Source organism: Rhinolophus sinicus, linkage group LG02, assembly GCF_036562045.2.
Source record: "Rhinolophus sinicus isolate RSC01 linkage group LG02, ASM3656204v1, whole genome shotgun sequence".
Taxonomy (NCBI): Eukaryota; Metazoa; Chordata; class Mammalia; order Chiroptera; family Rhinolophidae; genus Rhinolophus; species Rhinolophus sinicus.
In genome coordinates, this window is record NC_133752.1 from 130,078,298 (window position 1) to 130,100,729 (window position 22,432).

The window sequence follows — 22,432 nt, forward strand, 5'->3', positions numbered from 1 at the left end:
ATGGTGGTTTTTGCAGGCCCAGCCAAGCCACTCCTGGCCCTGAACCCGCAGGAGGATGCCAAGTTTCACAAGTTGGTGGCTCAGGTTTGCCGACGTGCAAGCAAGAAACAGAAGCAAGAAAAAGAAAATTTACTCCTGGAGTAATCTATGTGGGCCACCTACCTCCAGCGCTTTATGAAACCCAGATCCAAGCATATTTCTCCCATTTCAGCACCATTATGAGATTCGGACTGTCCAAAAGTAAAAGGACTGGAAATAGCAGGAGCTATGCCTTCGTGGAGTTTGAATCTGAAGATGTTGCCAAGAAGTGTCATGGTAACCACCTGAGAAAGTACATGAAGAACTTTTTAGAGAGTGGCATGTTCCATTTAAGCCATCATATCCAGCAATGAAATCGTATAATTAGAACCGGACACGTCTTCAAAAGCTAGGGATGGAGGAGTGCTTTAAAAAGAAAGAAAAATTACTCAGGAAGAGATTAGCTAAGAAAGGCATTGATTATGGTTTTCCTTCATTGATTTTACATAAAGAGGAGAAAAAGCAATGCATCAAACACTGATCTTTGGAAATCTAAAAAAAGCCTGGAAGAAGAAGAAGAGGAAAAGGAAGAGGAAGGGGGAAGGGAAGAGGAAGGGGAAGGAGGAGGAGGGGGAGAGAGGAGGATAAAGGTGGAGGAGGAGGAGGAGAAGAAGGTTTCAGTTGCTCCTAACACTCCTGAGAAGACTGTGGACAGCCAGGGCCCCCACCAGTTTGTACACCAATATTTTTGGAGAAAAGAAAATCTGAAGTGCCTGAAATGAAAGATGATGATAAAGATAATGAAATAGTTTTCAAACAGCCCTTATCTGGCATAAAAGAAGAAACAAGAGACTGAAACACCTACACATTCAAAGAAAAAAAGACGAAGAGACAGCAGTCGGTGATTCTCAAGGTATTGCGTACAATACTTCTGGAAAATGTGATTTTACTGTGAGGGCTGATTTTGTATTTAACCAGATACAATGGAATGCAACTGTTGACAAGATTATCTGAAGAAACACTGTTCACCTCAGTAAGGAAAGCAGCCAGTGATTTTGCCTTGCCCCTCGCCGAGTCCATACCAGCTTGCAGTACCCAGGCTCACACTCGCTTTGTTCCAGTCTCTTCTAGTTTCCTTTACAGATCTCATAGCTGTCTGTAGTTACTGCCTGGATAGAAGGCTCACCATTAACTACAGGTTTAAGTACTAAACTGCAGTCTTTGCTGTTACCATCAAATAAAGAAATAGAGTCTTAAAAAAAAAGAAAGAAAAACAAATACTGTATGATCTCACTTATATGTGGAATCTTAAAAAACAAAAACGAAAAAAAAACTCATGGAAAAGAGATCAGATTTATAGTTACCGGAGGTGAGGGGTGGGATTGGGGAATTGGAGGAAGATGGTCAAAGGTACAAACTTCCAGTTGCAAAATAAATAAATACTAGGGATGTAATGTACAGCATGATGACGATAGTTAACACTGCTGCACGATATATAAGAAAGTTAAGGGAGGAAATCCTATGAGTTCTCATCATAAGGAAGATGATTTTTTTTTCTTTTTTTGCTTTCTCTTTTTATTTTATTGATGAGAAGATGAATGCTAACTGAACTTATTGCAGTAATCACTTAATATGTGTAAGTCAAACCATGATGCTGTATACCTTAAACTTACACAGCGGTCATATCTCAATAAAACTCAAAGAACAAAAAAGGAGAGCGCCCAAGCACAAGCCTTTCCTAAGATAGGTCTCCTAAGCAGGCATTAAATCAAACTCTGGATACAATCATATTGCAAAGACCAACAGACCTTATTAAAAGGCACTATTTCCTGTTTATTTTGTGAAAAGAAAAAGGGCGGAAGGCAAATAAATACTTTAGCCGGATAGAGGAGAAGAAACAAGGACTTTGAAACCACACAGAGCCTGGTTTCAAATGTCGTTCTATCACTTCCTGTTTGACCTTGGGGAAAGTTACTTAACCTCTTTGCACTTTGATTTCTCTTATGGAAAACCAAATAATAATATCTAAGGGCTGTTGTGAGGATTAACTGACATAAAATTTAGCATAAGAAATAACACAAAAATCATTCAGTGAATATATATGTATGTGTATATATATATATATATATATATATATATATATATATATATGTATGTATGTATATAAATTTATAAGAATTGTCTTTGTGATATATGGAACACAGAAAAGCTACAGATTCCTGCTAGATTTGTCTAGAGAGAAACTACAGGTAATTAAAATAGTGACTGTATTTTTCATTTACCACTTTACATTTTACTGTAAAGAGAGAATATAAAGCCAGTCCAGATATAACCACAATCTTGTAATATCTGTTAGGTTCCAGTTTTTTAAGTGCTATAAAATTAGTGCCCCCCTTGATGGGGGAACTAATTAGTCATATAGCCACTTATATGACTAACAAGTAGAGAACTGAAGTCATCATCTTGCCTCATACAAACCTTTCCTTTTTCTGACTTCCTGATTTCTTTGCATAGCATCACCTTTCTCCCAGTAACTCATGCTTGAAACTAATCATTTTTGACAACCACTTCTCCAGCACCAACACCTACTGATCTTGCTTCTGCATTGTTCTCAAAATCTATCTCACCCATCTCCATTGCTAGGTCCACCACCCTAGTCCACGCCTCCAACCTAGTTTTCTTGCCTCAAGTCTCTTTTCTCCACGAAATTATTTTCATCTGTAGTTGCCAAATAAATCTTAAGTAAATAATGCTTCGATTATTGAGGCTGTTTGCCCTCTCCTTCTGTTCAAACGTCTTGAGTAGCTCTCCAGGGCTTAGCAAATGAACTCCAGTCATTTGACACCTTCCACAAGCTGACCCTACACTGCCTTTCTGGCTTTGTCTTTAATTACTCTATTATCTGCATTGTCCTTGCCTGTCCCTAAGAAGTTAACTTTTGGGTTTTTTTTACCTCCATAAATCTATTATTTTTTATATTTTGAAAAGCCTACACTCTCATTGCAGTTGTTCAAATCCTATCACCCTTTAAGGCCACAAGCTAATGTCATCTCTCTAGCAGATGAAATAGTAGGTTTGCAGAAAATTCATTTTGAAACCAATGAATGTAACACATTAATTAAATCAATCATTCAATGAATGTATAAATAGAATTATAAATGAATGAAATAAAATTCTGCCCTGTCTTGAGGTTGATTGCTGGCAAAAACATCCAGAATTAAAATGGAATCATTAGAAGATTAGTGCGGTGTTTGATTAGGTCGATAAAAATAGAGGCAAGGAATTCTTACCTTGACAGGAAGAAAGGGGGATTAGAAATGGAAAACTGAGCTAGAACCCAAAACAGAATATGGTGGGTCAGGATTATCAACAAGTGGAAAAGGTCAGTGAAAGAGCAGTGGGGCCAGGATTGGTTTAACAGCACAGGCTCCTCCCAGAGGAAAATTGTGTGAAAAAATGGATTACTATCACTTAGGACTGAGCTCTGCTCTTGACCAGTGATTCTCAAAATGTGGTCTGCAGACCCCATGGAGTCTCTGAGAACCTTTCAAGTAGCTGCAAGGTCAATGGTCAACACTATTTTCACGATAATACTAAGACATTATTTGCCTTTCTCACTGTGTTGACATTTGTACTATGATACAAAAGCAATGGTGGGTAAAAATGCTGGTGCCTTAACAGAAATGATGGCAGTGATACCAAACTGTACCAGCAGTCATTGTATTCTTCATTGCCATATACTCACAGGGGAAATAAAAAAGAGTTTCATTTATGAATATGCTCAATCAAATAGTAATAATTTTTTATTTTATTGACTCTGAACCCTTGATTACGTGTCTTTTAAAAATTCTGTCAGACAAAATGCATAAAACATTCCTGCTACATACAAAGCACAATGGTTGTCTCAAGTAAAAGGATTTATGTGATTGAGTTCTGAGTGGATCAAGCCACTTTTTGTATGGAACACTATTTTTACTTGAAAGAATGATAAACTACAGTTATTCAGACTTGGGTATTTGGCAGATATCGTCTCAAAACTTAGTGACGTAAGTCTATCACTTCAATGAAAACGACTTACAGCCTTTGTTGTTAAGGATAAAATTTGAGCTTCCAAGAAAAATTTAGAATTTTGGAAAACTTGTATCTACCCCTGAGTTTGACAATTTTCTAATTCTTAAGGACTTTGGTGATGAGATTAACAGTGATATTAATGAACGTGAGTTTTGGCTATTTCAAAATGAAATGTGTCAGCATTTGGAAGATACACATAACTCGGTGAGCCACTATTTTCCAAGTGACCAGTGTATGACATTACAAAATAATGCCTGGGTAAAAGGTCCATTCGAAGTTCAAGGTGCACTACAATATACCAATAGACTTTAATACAGAATACAAATGTGTCCATCCATATGTTTTCAGATTCCACCTGCTACTAACCTTTAAGAAACGATCACTTGTAGGGTGTTGGTGGCATGATATCAAAGATCAATATTCATAATTATCTTTTAAAAAATGCTACTTCCTTTTCCAATTACATATGTATGTCAGGCTGGGTTTTCTACATTTTTTTCAACCAAAACAACGTATCGGAACAGACTGAATACAGAAGTAGATATAAGCATCGAGCAGTCCTCTATTAAGCAAGACACTAAAAAGATGAGAAAAAATGTAAAACCAATACCACTCTTCTCACTAAATTATTCTGGAAAATACAGTTAATTCTCATGAAATATGTGTTATGTTAAAATATAACGGATTTATTATTAAAAAATTTTAAAGGCATCAATAAACTTTTTTTAAATGATCAGTTTTCCTTTCTAATATGGTAAATATCAACAAATATAATCCACAGAAACAAAAGCTCTTTGGAATTCACCATAGTTTCTAAAAGTGTAAATGGGCCCTGAGACCAAACATTTAAGAACTGCAGCCCTCAACAGCCCCACTCCAGGGCAGCCTTCTTAGGCCTGTTGGGAAACAGAGGGTAGTTATACTGTATAAGTGGCTGTATTTCCTTAGTCCAAAAATTGTTCAAATCTATTTTGGGTCTAAATAGCAGATAATCTGAGAGTCAGATGAAGTTAGGTTTACCTGCCTCCCCTGTTTATTGATGTCTGATCCAAACTTTTGCTTTAGTGACTCAGAGTTCTGATGCCTTCACCTCAAGGTGGCCTCTAGAAGACAGAGTAGGGCCTGGGCTTAATGGCAATTGAACCCCCCAGACTAGCTGTAATGTGTGGATTTGAGTGCTGAGGTCCTAGGTTTGTTCTTCTGAATCATGCCTTTTCTAGTTAACAAAACTACAGCTAGCTTCACTATAGTTAGATAATCAGGTGGTCTAAACTCACAATCTGTATCATTCACTAGAATGGGAGTGGAGAGTATGGGATGCAAGGAACTAGGGTGTTTATTTTGATTTAGAAGAGGAGAAACTGGTGAAATATGGGGTAGATGTAGAAAACAGAGAGAAGATGCAGTTTTATTATTTTGATGGTGGGAAGGGGGCCCAAGAAGAGATCAGATAATGTTTAGATAGTTTTAGAAATGAGATTTCATAAATAGCCCCAAGTTTATTTTCGTCTCTTGTTTAAAAGAGTTTCTCTAAGTTGGATTAGCCCTTGGGGACTGCTTCAATTTGATGAATGAGCATCTACAGGTCAGTTTAATGGCTTGTAGTTCCCTGAATTAGTTGTGCATGGATACAGTATAGTAAGCGAGATGAAGGACATGGAAAACATAGTTTATGTGAAAGGGAGGGTTTGACATTAAAAAGTAGAGAGCTATATTATTGTTATAGGGGAATTCAATAATGAAAAGGAAAAACAGTCAAATTATTTGTGTTGATTGTAGGCAATGGTCCTCTCAATCAGACAAAGTTAATAAAGGAAAAACAAATGTTGACCAAAAAGGTAAAAAAAAAACACTGACAAAAACAGGGTGCAAATGGGAAGGAAGGATCACTCTTTCTTAAGAGAAATAGACCAAATTAGGGCTGAGTTGTACCAAATTTGTAAGTGTCAAAAACACTCTAAATTGAGACCCTGTCGTGGTCACCAGCCCATTCCACCATTCCCAGTCTTTCTCTTGCTCTACTTTGAATCACAGGATATGACCAGTTTAAACTATATTTCTCAGTATACTTTGCCAATTGACTTCTGGTTAGGTTAAGCCGATAGAAAGCTCTGGTGGGAGATTGGAGGGAAGAATGAGGGGAGAAGCATCTCACCACTGAAAAGGAGGTAAGGTGAACCATCATATACAACACTTGGGTAACTCGGAAGGCTGCCAGTTTTGAGTGGACTCAGAAAAGGAGATAGTTCCTGGGTACAATTACTATTTATCTACGGACCTGTGAAACTTGTTCTGCTGAATCATACCCTTCCTAGTTAATAAAACTCCAATTATCTTCACTATAGTTAGATGACCAAGTGGTCTAAACTCTCACAATCTGTAGCATTCACTAGAATGGGCGTTATCTGCTTCCAACATACCCAATATTCAATGGTGGGACAGATACAGTATAATGGCTATAGATATTCCAGTTCAAAAAGGGGGGAATGGAAGATAAAAAGGAGTCCCTGGGCTCATAGCAGTTTTGAGTTTTGAGATACAACTAGGTGAATGTTGGGAGTTTCTTGATTAGGTTCTTTGGATTGAGAATAATCCTCACTGCTCTTAGCTCTGCCCTCTGGGTTATTAGTTCAGCCTCTGAGTCATCCTTCCTTTTTCATGGAAGTTAGCATGTGTTCGCAAGTGAGTAGGTTTATCAGCCTACGTCTTGCCAGTAAAATTTGGTGGTCTGACAGCCTCCTTTTGTTTTGTACTCTCTCTGTCTATCCTTCTCATCCCAAACTGGCATTGTTTCTACGAAATAAATTTCTCTTCGTGTATTTCAATGGGGTTCACTCCATTAGACAAAAACCACACAATCCACAGATTGTTTCACAATGATCCCATCTCTATCTTTGTCTCCTGCTGAGAGCAGAAAGCTGAGAAACAGCACCTTTCAACTTCTTAGAGGCCCAGTGCTTTGAGTCAGAATATCTGAGGCATACCCATAATCTCTTGAAATGGCCCGGTGTATGACTAAACATCCTGACCTTTTGATCTCTTTGAGGTTTTAACAAAAGGTGATAGAGTTACTCCCTGGGCCTTTTCTCTAGAACAGGCTTTCCTGACAGTGTTCAGAAGCCATGTCCTAGTGTATTTTTTATCATCTGGGGAAGACGAAGATTTTCAAAATCATCAAGTTCTGATCTTTATTTGTTTAACAATTCTTCCCTTAAACTCTTTCTCTTTTCTTTCATTTTACTATAAGTAGCAAGAATAAACAAGTTGTTACCTTCAACACTTCACTTGGAAATCTCCTTAACTATATAACCAAGTACATCACTTACAAGTTCCGCTTTCAACATAATTGCAGGAGATGATTTGACTAAGTTTTCTGCCACTATATAACCAGGATTTCCCTTCCTCTAGTTTCCACTAACATGTTCCTCACTTCCTTCTGGCCCTCAAGAAATGTCTTCAGTGTCCACATTTCTACTGATAGTCTGGTCATGGTGATTTAGGCTTCCTCTACGATGTTCTTCACTGTTCTTCTAGCCTCCACTGGCTGCTCAGTTCCAAAACCACAGACACATTTTTAAGAATGTGTTACAATAGCACCCCACTTCTAGGTACCAAAATCTGTATTAGTTTTCTATTTCTGTGTAACAAGTCCCATATATTTAGCAGCTTAAAACAATACACATTTATCTCTGTTTCTGTCAGTCAAGAGTCTAGACACAGCTTAATTGGGGTTTCCACTTTTGGGTCTTTCCAGGCAGCAGTAACTGCGTTGGTTGGACTGAGTTCCCACCTGGAGGCTCAACTAAAGAAGAATCTGCTTCCAAACTCTCTCTCTTTCTCTCTCTCAGGTTGTTGGCAGAATTAATTTCCTTGCAGTTGTAGGAAAGAAAGTGTCAGAGGTTTTTGCAGGCTGTCAGCCAAAGGCTGTCACCAGCTTCTAGAGGCCATCTAAGGTCCTTGTCACATGGTACTCTCCATAGGCAGTTCACAACATAGCAGCTTGTTTCTTCAAAGCCAGCAGGAAAGTGAGAAAGAGTAATTCTAGTAGTAGAGTGTACTCTTCGATAATATAACATAATAATAGAAGTGACGTATCCTATCCCATCCGCCATATAATGTAATGTAATTACGGGAGTAACAGTCTCATTACCTTTGCCATATTCTATTGGTTCTACCTATATTCAGGAGCTTAAGGAACAGCATTAATACCAGAACGTAGGGATCACTGAAAATTATCTTAGGATCTATCTGCCACCCTGAACAATGAGGGATGGAGACAAATGGATAAATGCTCCCCTCTTCTTCACTCAGGAAGCCAGTTTGAGATGAATTCTAAACAACTAATCAAAGATCTACAAAAACAAGGCCTAGTTGCCTATAGCAATGTCTAAATTGATAATGTGCTCTTGCATTGGCTTTCCTTCCTTCCATGTTTTAGTTTCCCAATTCTCCACTCTTATTCATTGGGATCCCTTCACCAAATCAAGTACCTGCACATAAATTATTGTCTCAGACTCTAATTTCTTGGAGGTTAAGATGAAGGATTGAGTAAACCTATATAAATGGTACATTATGAAATAGGAGGGATATTAAGCAGAAGGTTCTCCTCCCCACAGAATTATGCCCCACCCCTCTTCTCCATATAATTTCTCTAGAGTATCTTTAATGAAGCAATGCCAAAACTCCGTGTAAGAAAGCACACAAAAGGATTCCAAAATACAGTATCTGAACTCTCTCCTTCATAAAGCCAGAACTCTCCCTGGATACTAGATGGGGCTAGGCTGGCAAGTGAGCTCAATTAGTTTCTGTTGTAGAGAGAACTTTATCAAATATGAACCTGCCAGAGCTTGACAGCTCAAAAAGAGCAACAGAAGTATTTGAGTATAAAGGAGAGAACTACTAAAGAACATGTATCATAAAATATCAGTGTCTTCAGTTGTCTCTATTTTCATGGCGTCCGACTACCATTCACTCTACTCTGGTTGAGTGACTATCATTCAGTCTACTTTGGCCAAGGTATCTGTCAAACCAGAAAGATGAAATGAGATGACTGTTCAGATCACATGTTTGGGGGTGGGGGCAGGGAGGGAATCACAAAGAAAGGAAAACCATGACACGGGAAAAGTGTTATAAGGAAAACCGTATCTGGCTGGGAAGACGGACTTAAGTCAGACATCTAGCACAGCGAATTATTATAACCCTCACATAAAATTTCTAAAATGATTGTCTTGAGATTACACTGGCTACATGGTCAGAGTCCTCATTTCTTTTTTTTTTTTTTTTCCGGGGTGGGGGTGGTGCTGTTTGAAATGTCTAAAGATAGGTGGTTACCATTTTGTTGAGTGTGTGGTATGTACAGGTCTAGCGCTGAGTTCATTGCTTTGTATGTAATTTCACAACATCTTTATGAGGATAAATGCTATTATTATCCTTTCCCCTAAGTATGAGGAAACTGTTCACCTCAGTTAGGATGTTGAGTAACTTGCCCAAGGTCACACAGCTAGTAAATGCCAGAGCCAAGACCCAAGCTCCTGTCCGCTGACTTCAAGTTAAGGCCTTTGACGATTGTATCACCTGGTTGCCTCAAGCTTCAAGATAGGGAATCTCAAAAAAAATTTTTGATGTTTAAAAAGAATTTAAGTTTTTCCATATCTCATTTCAGTCTCTTCAACTAGTGAGCTTAAAAATGAATGTTCTTCTCTGGAAAATGCAAACTAATTTACAGTGACAGCATATGAATGGTTTGTTGAGGATAAGAGAGGGTTGGGAGGGGCAGGAGGAGGAGGAGGAAGGAAACACAAAGTGGCAGGCAAAAACTTTAGGGAGTGATAAATATTTTCACTATCTTGATTGTAATGATAGGTTCACAGTTGTATACATATATAAAAACCGTATCAAATTATCTTTTAAATATGTGTAGTTTATTGAATGTCAATTGTACTTCGTATTACAGATGAGGAAGTAGGTATCAACAAGTTAAAGTGTCTTGGCCAAGATTAGCCAGAGAGGTGGTAGCAGAGACAGGACAAAAATACAATTTTTCAGATTTTTGGACAAGTCCTTTTTTTCCCCCTCTCAATTTGATGTTATTGTTACATGGTTTCAAAAGAACCTGAAGAGAAATGAAACATGACAGAGGATTGTGTTTAAGAAGAATTCTGGGTAAGCTTACATAAGCCAATTGAGCGCTAGAAATCCATCATGAATTTATTTAATGAAGAGGTTCAATACATCTTTTTAGAAGTTTGTCATCATATGCAAATCTACTGAGAACTATATATTTTCTAAAATTGTGTGACCAGCAGGGGGCAACTAAATGCTTCAGAAATAGCACGGTGTACAGGAGAACAAATTAAAATTGGAAACTTAGCATTCTCTTTTGGGTAGGAGAACTGGGTAGGAGAACATTTCAGAATTCCTTTTGAAATGATAATTGACGCCTCGCCACACATTCTCACAACACTGAAATTGTGAGGGTAATTATAATACTCCCCTAAGAAGACAGATTATAAGACCACAGACTAAGACCTATATGTAGCAGATTGTTTGGGTTGTTTTTGTTTTTTTCAGTCTACAAAGTTCTTTGCAAAAATCTATGCATTTTATAACCAATGAGTTTTTTTTAAAAAAAACTTATATAAAATATAATAAACATTAACTTATTTCTGTAGGTTATTCTAGGATTCTGCTATTTTCACACAACATTCTAAGATCAAAGTAAATACGGTTTGCACAGGATCTTGTTCTTAACCTAAAATTTAATAAAGTATCATTTCCTAATCTTCTTCTATAGAAACTAATTTTAAGTTTGTAGTATTAATCATGGTTCTCCAGAGAAAAGGAACCAACTATATATATATATCCCTTCCCTTTTTCTTCAACTCCAAAATCAAGCTAACATCAAAACCTATTAATTCTTTCTCCAAAACATAGCTCCATCCTAGTCTAGGCCACATTTAGCTCTTGCCTGGACTTTAGCCCTCATATTCTCTCTCTGCCTCTTCCTCCTTTGCCCTCCTCCAGGCCTCTACAGAGAAGCTACAGTGATCTTTCTAAAAAGCAAGTTTGGTCAGGTCATGTATCTGCTAAAAACAATCCAGTGGTTTCGCACTGCACTCTGAATAAAATCTTAAATTCTAACCATGCCATGTAGCCGCCTACAGGATCTGGTCTCTATTTACTTCTTCAGTTTAATGTCTAGCCATGCCTATTATACTCACCACAGCATATATTCAGTTCTTAGCATAATTTGACTCTCAGAAGGCATTCAATAACTATTGAAAAATTAATGCATAAATAGAGATGATGACTTAAGTTTTAGAGATATTTGTGGTGACATGTCTAACTGGAGATTACAATAATTAATGATTATGCATATAATTATGTTGCACAGGAAAGAGGGCAAGGATAGAGATATAGATGATAGACTGAAAAGAATAAGAACACATGATTTATTCTCTCCTTTTTCTAGGAAGAAGTTGTAGAGTGAAAAGAGAAGAGTGCTGGGTATGGAACTTGGGGGCAAGTAAAGAAAGTAGAGAAAGATAAACTTGCAAAGGAGACTGAGGAGTCAGAAAGATAGGAAGAAAACAGAGAGAATAGATGACAGAAAAACAAAAGAAAAAGAGAATTTCTGCCCACAGGCAAACAAGAAACAAGTAAAGAAGTTGCCAATTGGTGATAACTGTTAGGTGGATTTAGTGCTAAGGTAGCCCTTGGGTAAGATGCGGAGACAAAAGAAATCAGCAGGCAATGAGAGGCTTTGAAGAACTAACCGGCTAGGCTGGTGCCCTTGTGCTTTCCATGTGGGAATGTACAGGCTCGTGACGGTGATGATTCAGAAGTTATATGTGGGCTCAGTAGGAAATAGTGATTTTTAAAAAATAAGCTTTTGTTATTATAAAAGCAGTGTATGCATGATAGAAAGTCAGAAACTATATAGAAGCAAAACGGAAAAATAAAAACAACTGTATTTCTTATCCAGAGATTACCACTGTTAACAGCTTATTGTATATTTTTCCGTATCTTTATCTTTCCATATATATGCATATATGTATACATATACATATAAATAAATATGCATTTTTTAACCAAAATGGTATCATATTTAATGTACATTTTTGTAACCTGTTTACTTTTTTTAAAATTACATTGAGGTCAATACATTTTCATTTTATCTAAAACCCAAATTCAGATTTTCCCATTAATCTTTACTGTGAAAGTTAGTAACTGAAAATAAAGATTATGTTTCCTTTTCTGTAGGAAACATATTTTAAGATAACCAAATAGTTTCATTTAAAGGCAAGCTCCAGTTTGCAGAATATAGAAGGAATTATGGAATTAGAATGATTTTTCAATTCTCAGAAATTATTGACTTGTGTACGGGTTTTCAACAAGTGTTAAAGAATGAGGTTTAAGTTTGAAGGGAAATTGGACATCTGTATAGTATCAAAATAATGTGATACAAATTACTTCCTAGTGAGAAATTTATAAAGTAGGGATGAGACTGCATTATCGTTAATTCAATTACCAGTTTAAACATCAATAATGGTGCATCAATCAAACAGCGTGAAAGATGCTATATAAAAATATACTTCATCACCTGTAAGTACTCTAGCCCAAAATGTTTAACTTGAAGCCATTAAGTCTTTACATCTCTTTCAAAGATATTAGCTTTCAAAAAGCCATTTTTACATTTATAAAAAATCATAGATAAAATGTTCTGGGTTGCTAAGCAACACCATGACGGCAGAAGAATAAGGAAATCTATGCATTACTGTATTGTGCTTAGAGATAAATTTTGTTTTACTCTGATTCGTTGTACTTAGTAAGTTTGGCAAGAGTGGATTGGTGTAGAGTGTTGACTCCATGTATTGCAAGAGGAGGTCTGGTTGGGAGTCTTGCTTAAATGGAAAACACAACTCTGAAATTGAGTCTAGCTCCTGGCTGCTGAAGAAGTGGCTTTCATTCTCACATCACATGTGAGTTCCTGATATTTGAATTGTATAAATTCTTAAATCTGTTTTCATGACCTGAGGTTAGGCCCATGTCTTCTGTAATTCTCAGAATTAGGGCAGTTGCTGCAAAAGCCTTAGTATCAATGGAAGATTCGTAGAGTGTATGGTCTGTGTGTCATTTTCTTATAACTGAGTCGAGTAAAAATACAGTTATTAATATCATGTAGAATATAATATTCCCCCAAATAGTAATTATGACAGTTTATTTAAGAGTTCTTTAATTCTTATAACAACACAAAACAGATTTTTTTTTTAAACTCCACTTTACAGATGAGAAAAAGAGCCTCGCTGAGGTTACACAACTAGTAAGTGATACTAGGACTAGGATTAAAACTGACATCTATCTGACTTATCGTTGGAGCTCAATCCCCTTACATTATACAATTTCAGTGAGTCAAATTTATATTAATGAACTTTGTAATATTGGTTGAAGTGATTTTGAGATTTTCTGTGGACCTAATAGTAATCCCCGCTAACCTAAGGGGGGCATCTATGCATGAAATGAAAGGAGTTAGCTCTTGTCAAATATTAGCACTGAAGAAATAAAACATTAATAGAATACTTTCAATTTTTGCTTTCAGATAACAGTCAGTGCTATTCAAGGCAAAACCTGAACTTTTACTTGACATTTTTTGCTACTGTTTATGAATTTGACAGTTGTGCATTTGGAATCTGTTCAAATTCTATTTGTAACTGAATCACGTGAATGCCAAGGAGATCAGTACATCTGCTTCTTAGCATCTCTAGAGTAATCTGTACTTTGTGGAAAGCTTTATATAAATTTGAAAAGTTAATGTGCTTCATCTGATGTATTTAACACAGGTCATGTGATGTTAGCCTTTCATAGGGGCTTAAGGGAAGTTTGGAGTAAATAACAGCATAAGTTGCTTTTGAATTGAATACTTTTACTAAAAAAAAAACACACTATAGACATGATAAGGAGAAAATTATTACTATACATGGTTAAGGGTAGAAAATAGCAAGTTGTAGTTGTAGAGTACATTCCCATGGACCTGACCTACAGGTAGAGAAAAGAAAGTAACAAATTTGAATTTTTTTTCCTAAAGCAGAGGCACAGTTACAATTTACAGTATATGTCTCTAAGAAATAAGACATTGGAAAAAACACCATAATCACATGTTATCATACAGAAGACAATTAACAACAATTCTTTAATATCATGTTATGGCTAGTCAGTATTAAAATGTCCCTGCTGCCTCACTGATGTATTTTATAGAAGTGGATTGTTTGAATCAGAATCTAAAAAAGGTCCACACATTGCATTTGGTTATGTCTGATGAGTCTCTTTCAATCTATAACAGTCCCTCCTTTGTTTTTCCTTGCCTTTATTTGTTAAATAAAGGTAATTTTCTTCTAGAATTTTCCCTGTTCTTAGTTTAGCTCGTTGTATTCACATAGTGTACTACTTTTGTAATAATTTAAAGAAGGATTGTTAGGATGTAAATGATGTCAGGTCCAAGGCTATTGGTTGACAGAAGAAATAAGTTAGTGAGAAGTAATCAACAATGTGGGACCACCAGCGTGAAGTCTTTAGCCATCTCTGGAAAGGAGCTGACATTCAAAGACGAAGTCTTAAACAAAGGTGTGCCAACTCCAGTCTATTTCCAGGCGGGTGTTTTAGGGATTACAATTGGAGGAATTCGATTGGGAGTCTGGACTCACCTGTGCCTGTACAAATACCAGGCTAAAGCAAGGCTCCCATTGTGGCTTTAATTTTCATTTTTTCTGATGATTCGTGATGTTGAACATCTTTTCATACGTCTATTGGCCATCTGTATGTCCCCTTTGGAGAAATGTCTATTCAGGTCCTTTGCCCGATTTTTAATTGGATTGTTTGTTTTTTTGGTGTTGAGTTGTGTGAGTTCTTTGTAAATTTTGGATATTAACCCCTTGTTGTATGTATCATTGGTGAATATCTACTCCCATTCAGTAGGTTGTCTTTTTGTTTCGTTGATGGTTTCCTTTGTGGTGCAAGAAACTTTTTTTAGTTTGATGTAGTCCCATTTGTTTTTCTTTTGTTTCCCTTGCCTGAAGAGATATATGAGAAAAAATATTACTAGTTGCAATGTCCAAGAGTTTACTGCCTATGTTTTCTTCTAGGAGTTTTATGGTTTCAAGTCTTACATTTAAGTCTTCAATCCATTTTGAATTTATTCCTGTATATGGAGTAAGAAGGTGGTCCAGTTTCACTTTTTTAGCATGCATCTGTCCAGTTTTCCCAATGCCATTTATTGAATATACTGCCTTTACCCCATTGTGTATTCTTGCCTCCTTTGTCATACATTAAATGACCAGATAGGCGTGGGTTTATTTCTGGGCTCTCTATTCTGTTCCATTGATCTATGTGTCTGTTTTTATGCCAGTAGCATACTTTTTTTATTACTATGGCCTTGTTGTATAGTTTTATCTCACACCTGTCAGAGTGACTATCATCAATAAATCAATAAACAAGTGTAGGTGAGGATATGGAGAAAAAAGGAACCCTCGTGCACTGTTGGTGGGATTGCAAGTTGGTGCAGCCACTATGGAAAATGGTTTGGAGGCTCCTCAAGAAGTTAAAAATAGAACAACCTTATGACCCAGCAATTCCTCTTCTGGGTATTTATCCAAAGAAATCAAAATACTAATTCAAAAAGATATATGTACCCCTATGTTCACTGCAGTGCTATTTACAATACCAAGATATGGAAGCAACCTAAATGCCCATCAATAGACAACTGGATAGAGAAGATGTGGTACATATAGATAATGAATATTACTTAGCTGTAAAAATATTAAATCTTACAATTTGTGACAACTTGGATGTTCCCAGAGGGTATTATGCTAAGTGAAATAAGTCAGACAGAGAAAGACAAATACTATACGATTTCACTTATGCGTGGAATCTAAAGAAAAAAATAAACAAACAAACAGAAAACCCAGAAATATCTTTCTTGTTCCCCAGCCATCTTGGCAGCTGCTCTTGATTGGGGGCCATCCCGCACCTAAGGCAGGTAGATGGTGGCTGCAAAGAAGACGAAAAAGTTGCTGGAGTCATTCAATCCAGGCTCCCACTTGTTATGGAAAGTGGAAAGTATGTGCTGGGGTACAAGCTGACTCTGAAAATGATCAGACAAGGCAAAGTGAAACTGGTAATCCTTGCCAACAACTGCCCAGCCTTGAGGTAATCTGAAACAGAGTACTATGCTATGTTGGCCAAGACTGATGTCCATCCCTACAGTGGCAATAATACTGAATTAGGCACAGCGTGTGCAAATACTACAGTGTATGCACACTGGCTATCAGTGATCCAAGAGATTCTGATGTCATTAGAAGCATGCCAGAACATACTGGTGATAATAAATCATGCAAATTTTTTCTTTAATAAAATTGGCCAGAGCTCAGTTAAAATACACAACAAAAGCAAAACAGAAATAGACTCATAGATACAGAGAACAAACTGATGGTTACCAGAGAGGAGCGGGGTTGGGGGGCTGGGTGAAAAAGGTAAAGGGATTAAGAAGCTCAAACTGGTAGTTACAAAATAGTCACAGATGTAAAGTACAGCATAGTCAATAATATTAAAATAACTATGTATAGTGCCAGGTGGGTACTAGACTAATCAGGGGATCACTTCATAAATTATATGTGTCTAACCACTATGCTGTACATCTGAAACTAATATAAACTAATAGTGAATGTAAACTATAATTGACCAAAAAAAGAAAAAAACAAGGCTCCCATAGGAATTGACTTAAAACAACTGGGAGGGAATATCAACAGAGGGATGAATTTAACAAAAACATAGCAAACAAATGTTTGCCTCTGGGCACCAGTGTTCTGAAAGGGTAAGATAGACACTAAATACCTAGGAGCTCTGGCAGAAAGCATCTAGGTATCATAGTTGGGATCGTGGTAGATGGCTGCTACCTGATAATGCTGTGTAGATGGTACCTTCACTCCCAGCAGCTAACAGCAGAAATGACAGTTTTGAAACATTGTTAGTGTATAGGGCGAGGCCTCTTGCTGATTTTTGTATGCATTTCAGGAAATAGGTGGAGTAACCTACAGATATTTGGTAATTTTTTTTTTCCCCAAAAGATGGGCCTCAGACTCAGTAAAAACTGATTAACTTATTAAATTGAAAGAATTAATGTACAATCTAGTTTATATAAACTGAATTACTTGTGACCTCTCAGAAAGTTTATAGATGTATAAATATGGGTAAGACAAAGCTAACTGGAATAATCTATACTAGTAATATATGAGCGTTTATATATTAAATGATATAAAGACATAAAAGTCACTTGGACATTCTGCAGTGAAATTATAGATTTAGTTTTATCAAGAAAGTACTACAAAAGTATATTTTGAATAATGTCATGTGATTGAGAGAAAGAAAGAGAGTAACACTTGGTAAAAATCTGTAAGGTATAATTTCTTTGCATTATAGTTACAACTTTGGAAATTTAAGGGATTATGTGTTCCATGTTTCCCATGTTTACATAATTATAATAAACAAATTTTTATACACTGTCATGAAATTGAAATAAAAAATATTTTTACAATTGGGAATGGGTAATCTGTGTAGCTATTAGAACTAGGTTCTTCTTTTTAAAATTTATTTGGAGTTTAGGATGCCCTCTGAGCTGAATTAAAATACAGGAGTCAATTCTTATACCCTGAGCATAAATTTCTAACTATTTCCAGAGATGGTGTTAAAAGTCATAGCATGCATCTAATTTTGAATTGCCAACGTGGGTAGAGAGTAGGCAGAACTTTTCAATAAGACTTAATTGTCCTTACCCTGTGAATACTCAATTATATAATTCATTATGATGAACTTTCATTTTTAGACTTCTATGGTGGAAATCATTAACGCTTCATTGTTACGTAAAAAATAGTACATATGCTGCTTTTTATTACTCTGAATCATGATCTCCTAAATATATGCTAATTTCATGATATTAATAAATCATCTTCCTTGGTACATCATGTAAATTTGAAATAGGAATGTCATTATAAAGAAAAACACTTAAAATGATATACCAGTACAGTTAATTTAAAAAGAGAATACCAATAAAATATTAATATAACTTTGCCTATATGGATGAGAAAAAAGGAAAAAAACTAAATGGAAATGTTTAGTGTTTTTGCTTTTAAAGGCATATACCAGATGGAGATAATAATACAAATAGGTATGATACTTGGTCTGACGAGGTTGGTATAATAGTAGGTATAAAGTGAGAATTTTGTTGGATTTATTCTGATGTCAGGCATATGAGTGTTTGCTTTTTTCTTTTAAACATATTATTAAAATAATTTTAATAATTCTCAATGTTTTACACAGCCAATTGTTTTTAGATTTATGCAAATATTTACCATTTTCAATGCCCCTCTAGTCTCAACTCTCAGACCTTTCATTTAGGATCATTTTATGTTTGTCTAAAGAAACAAATTTCTTTAGGCTCTCTATTAGTGAGAATATATTAGCAGCAAACTGTGCTTTTGCTGGCTCGAAAATGGCTTTATTTCGGCCTCATTCTTGAAAGATCTTTTCACTGAGTATTAAATTCTAGGCTGACAGTCATTTTCTTTTAGCCCATTGGAGCTATTATTCTGTCTCTGGTCTCTGTTGTTACTGATGAAAGTTAGTTACCAGACACTTTGAGGATAATCTGTATTTTTTTCTCTGCTACTTTTAAGGTTTATTTTTTCATTTTTGGTGTTCTATAGTTTCACTACGATGTATCTAAGTGTGGATTTATTATTCTTTAGACTTCTTAAGTCTGTGGGTTGGAGTCTTTCTTTAGTTCTGGAAAATTCTCAATCAAACATTGCCTCTGCCCATTTTTTCTTTCCTGGCCCTTGGAGCTATAATTAGATTTATTTTAGATCTTCTCACAATGTCTTCGATGTCACTTAAAATCTCTTTTATATTTTTAATTTCTTTTTCTGTTGTGTTTGGGATAATTTCTTCATCTCTACTTTCCAGTTCACTAGATTGTACTTCTGCTGTGTCAAATATACTATTAAACTTACCCACTGAGTTTTACATTTTAAATCATTTATGTTTTTCAATTATTTAAGTCCTATTTTTTCCAAATATCTTCAATCATTCTTTATAGTTTCTTGTTCTCTGTATATATTTTCAAGCTTGCTTTTTATTCCTTTATTCATATTTTATATAATTATTTTATACCCTGTGCCTGGTAATTTCATTATCTGAAGTCATTTTGAATCTGTTTCTGTTGTCTTAGGTTTATACTGTTTCTCACTAATGGTGTCTTATTTTCTTCTGTGCTTATTTTTTAAAATGTGAGATGATAATTTTCCTCAGAATTTTATTTACAGTCGTTCTGGAAGGCTTAAGATGAAAATGGGTTCCTCAAGAGAGGATTTGTATTTGCTTCTGACAGAGATCTGAGAGCACTATCATTCCAAAATCATTCTTAATTATCAGCTTCAGGTGTTTTGGAATCACCCAGGTAGTATGAATCCAAGTTTTGTGTGAGAGCTGGGTTATGATTCCAAGTTACTAGACATGATTTTGTTTTTTCCCCTCTCCACTAGGTGCCAAGGTTTAGGACAGTTAATTTTCTTTGTAGGGAAGGGTGTGTATGCTAGTAAGGGGCAAGTTTATTACATATTTAAGCTGAAAGAATAATCCTTGGAACCACCTTTCTGTGTGTGTGTGCAGGGGCAGGTCATGAGCTTTGCCTCTTATAAGGTAATGAAAACCAAATTTGGTGTGGTAAATGCCTCTAGGGTAAAGGCGGCTTTTAGGATCTACTCAACTCTCTAGATTTCTGCCTTCGTTGCATTTTCTGATTTAATAATTTCTTATTTTATTTCTAGTTAATCAATATATGTAGTAAGATTTAAAAAATTTTTTTCCAGAACTTTTATTTGTTTTCAGTGTGATCACTGATTTGGGTCCATGATATGGCCAGAAACAGAAGCTTAGATTCTTCTTTACATGTTGTTTATTATCTAAACTTTTCTTGAGGGATATTTCTTTAAAACAAATAATACCAAACAGAAATACTTAAAATCAAGACGCAAATATTTTGCAAGCAATCTGTAGATTTTATATATACATGACTTTCGTTCCCTCTCCCTTCTTCTCCCCGCCCCCACCCACCCAACTCCAGTTCAAGCTGTGTTTCTCAGTCTAGTTGTGTAGGACACAGGTCCCTGGCCCATGCTGGTATTATGAGCCTTGCGCTCCCCGGGGCTGAGGCAGTCGGTCGCTTGTCGGCAGTTGGCCACTCACAGCAGCTCAGGGCAGTTCTTGCTGGCTGCCGGCCACTCATGCTGGCTACTGGCCGCCGGCCACACACGGCAGCTCATGCCAACCTCCGGCTACTCACAGCAGCCCAGCTCTATGGAGAGCTGTTGTTCACAATCTAAACTGTAGAGGGTGCAGCTCATTGGCCCAAGTGGGAATCAAACCTGTGAGACCACGGCGTTAGGAGACGGTGCTCCAACCACCTGGGCCACCGGCCAGTCCTTACATGACTTTACAATACAAATATTAATTGGATGTCTACCACATATTTGGTTGATTATTTTGTATATGTCTATTATTTTATTTTACTAAATAGAAGTTTTAATATTATTTAAATATTTAAATATTATTCTATAGTAAATTTAGAAAAATATTGTTCTATAGTAAATATTGTTCTATAGTAAATTTAGCCTTCGAACCACTTATCTGCTGCCTCAAATTCACTTTAGTGATTTGTGAGATTATGCTATATAACAATTTTAAAAAATTTCTGTGATTTAGAACATCAAATATTTATGTTTTACTCTTGTTTCGCGTTAGTAACTGCAGGTCAACTGCTACAGAACTGCTCCAGGGTAAAGGTCAGTTTTAGATCTGCTCCACATATTTTCTCATTCAGAGACCCTATTTGGAGCATGCCTTTCTCAGGGCAGGCAGCACAAGGCTGAGAGTGACCTGAACGTTGCACTCAGATTTAAAGCAGTTAGCATATGTCACATATGCTCATAAACCATTGGCTAGATAGAGCAAGTAACATGACCAAGAGTAATAATACAATCTACCACAATCTTCAAAGTTGTGTTGAATACCTTATTTATGTCTGAGGTTGCTCTCAATCTCATTCGAGAAAAAGCCTCATTAGCAACCTTTGGCAGTATAAGTGTCTAGACAGGCTAAAGTGGAAAAGAAAAAAAAACAACCCCAAGCTAAATCTCTCTCACTCGAGGTCAGAGTTGAAATATATTCTGTGGGAAAGGTAATCATACCTGTCAGTGCTTAAACTGATTTGGAAAAAAAAAACAACCTTCTCTTTCTTAGAGATGAATAATTAATTAAACACTAGGCAAAAGAAATGAATTTTCATTGCAGTTGAAATTGATAGTTATAATAAGAATTTTCATTTAAAAATGTTAATCTTAAAATCATTTTAAGAATAGCAAACTTGCAAAGTATCTCTTAATATAGCAAATGGGAGTTATCTGATATTTTTCAGTTATAATGCAGAATCACATATTAGTTTCCATTTATGTTGTGATTACATTAAAAATGCTAGATTGAATGATCTAAAATCATAGAATATTCGATTTGAAAAGATCTCAAAAGCATATATTTTCCAACTGTAGTGTACTGATACATCATTTTGTTGCAGTCAGTTGTGAGGTATGTCAAAATCATTAGTTATTCATGATAAGAAACTACCGTGTTTCCCCCAAAATAAGACCTAACCAGAAAATAAGCCCCAGAATAATTTTTCAGGATGACATCCCCTGAACATAAGCCCTAATGAATCTTTTGGAGCAAAAATTAATATAAGACCTGGTCTTATTTTCAGGGAAACATGGTATTACTAGCAATAGTTAAAATAGAGGATTGAGAAAGATATATTTACTTTTGTTTTCCTGTAATATCTACCTGCATTCTGATTTTGTTTGTTTGTTTGTTTGTTTTTTGAGTGTGACTGAAAGCAGTTGCAACTAGTTTGATAACAATTTGCATAATCCTAGGTATCCCATGACTGTTTGTTTCAAATGTGAATATCATCCATTGGAGAAAAAGGTTGAGTATCGTTCCTTAGAGAATGTAGTCCAATTCCCTACTTTTATCAGAACTTCAAATGTAGAGAGTAATTTATCTAGTCACACATCTAATTGGCTAAGTCTATAACCCAGACCTCCTTGCTTCCAGTACAGTACTTCACATTCCAATAAATGACCACTTATTTTCAACAGCCAATATAAGAAAGTGGGGCTGAGGCAGGAGAAGATTAGGCAAGGCAATTTGCCTTTTTCCAATCTTAAATCTTAGTTCCAAAATA

General features: G+C 36.0%; 2 pseudogenes; both read left to right on the forward strand.

The window, feature by feature from the left end:
• Window positions 1-923, forward strand: LOC109460036 (MKI67 FHA domain-interacting nucleolar phosphoprotein; annotated as a pseudogene).
• A 15,201-nt stretch (window positions 924-16,124) lies between these two features.
• On the forward strand, window positions 16,125-16,491 carry LOC109460029 (large ribosomal subunit protein eL30; annotated as a pseudogene).
• The last annotated feature ends 5,941 nt before the right edge of the window (window positions 16,492-22,432 follow it).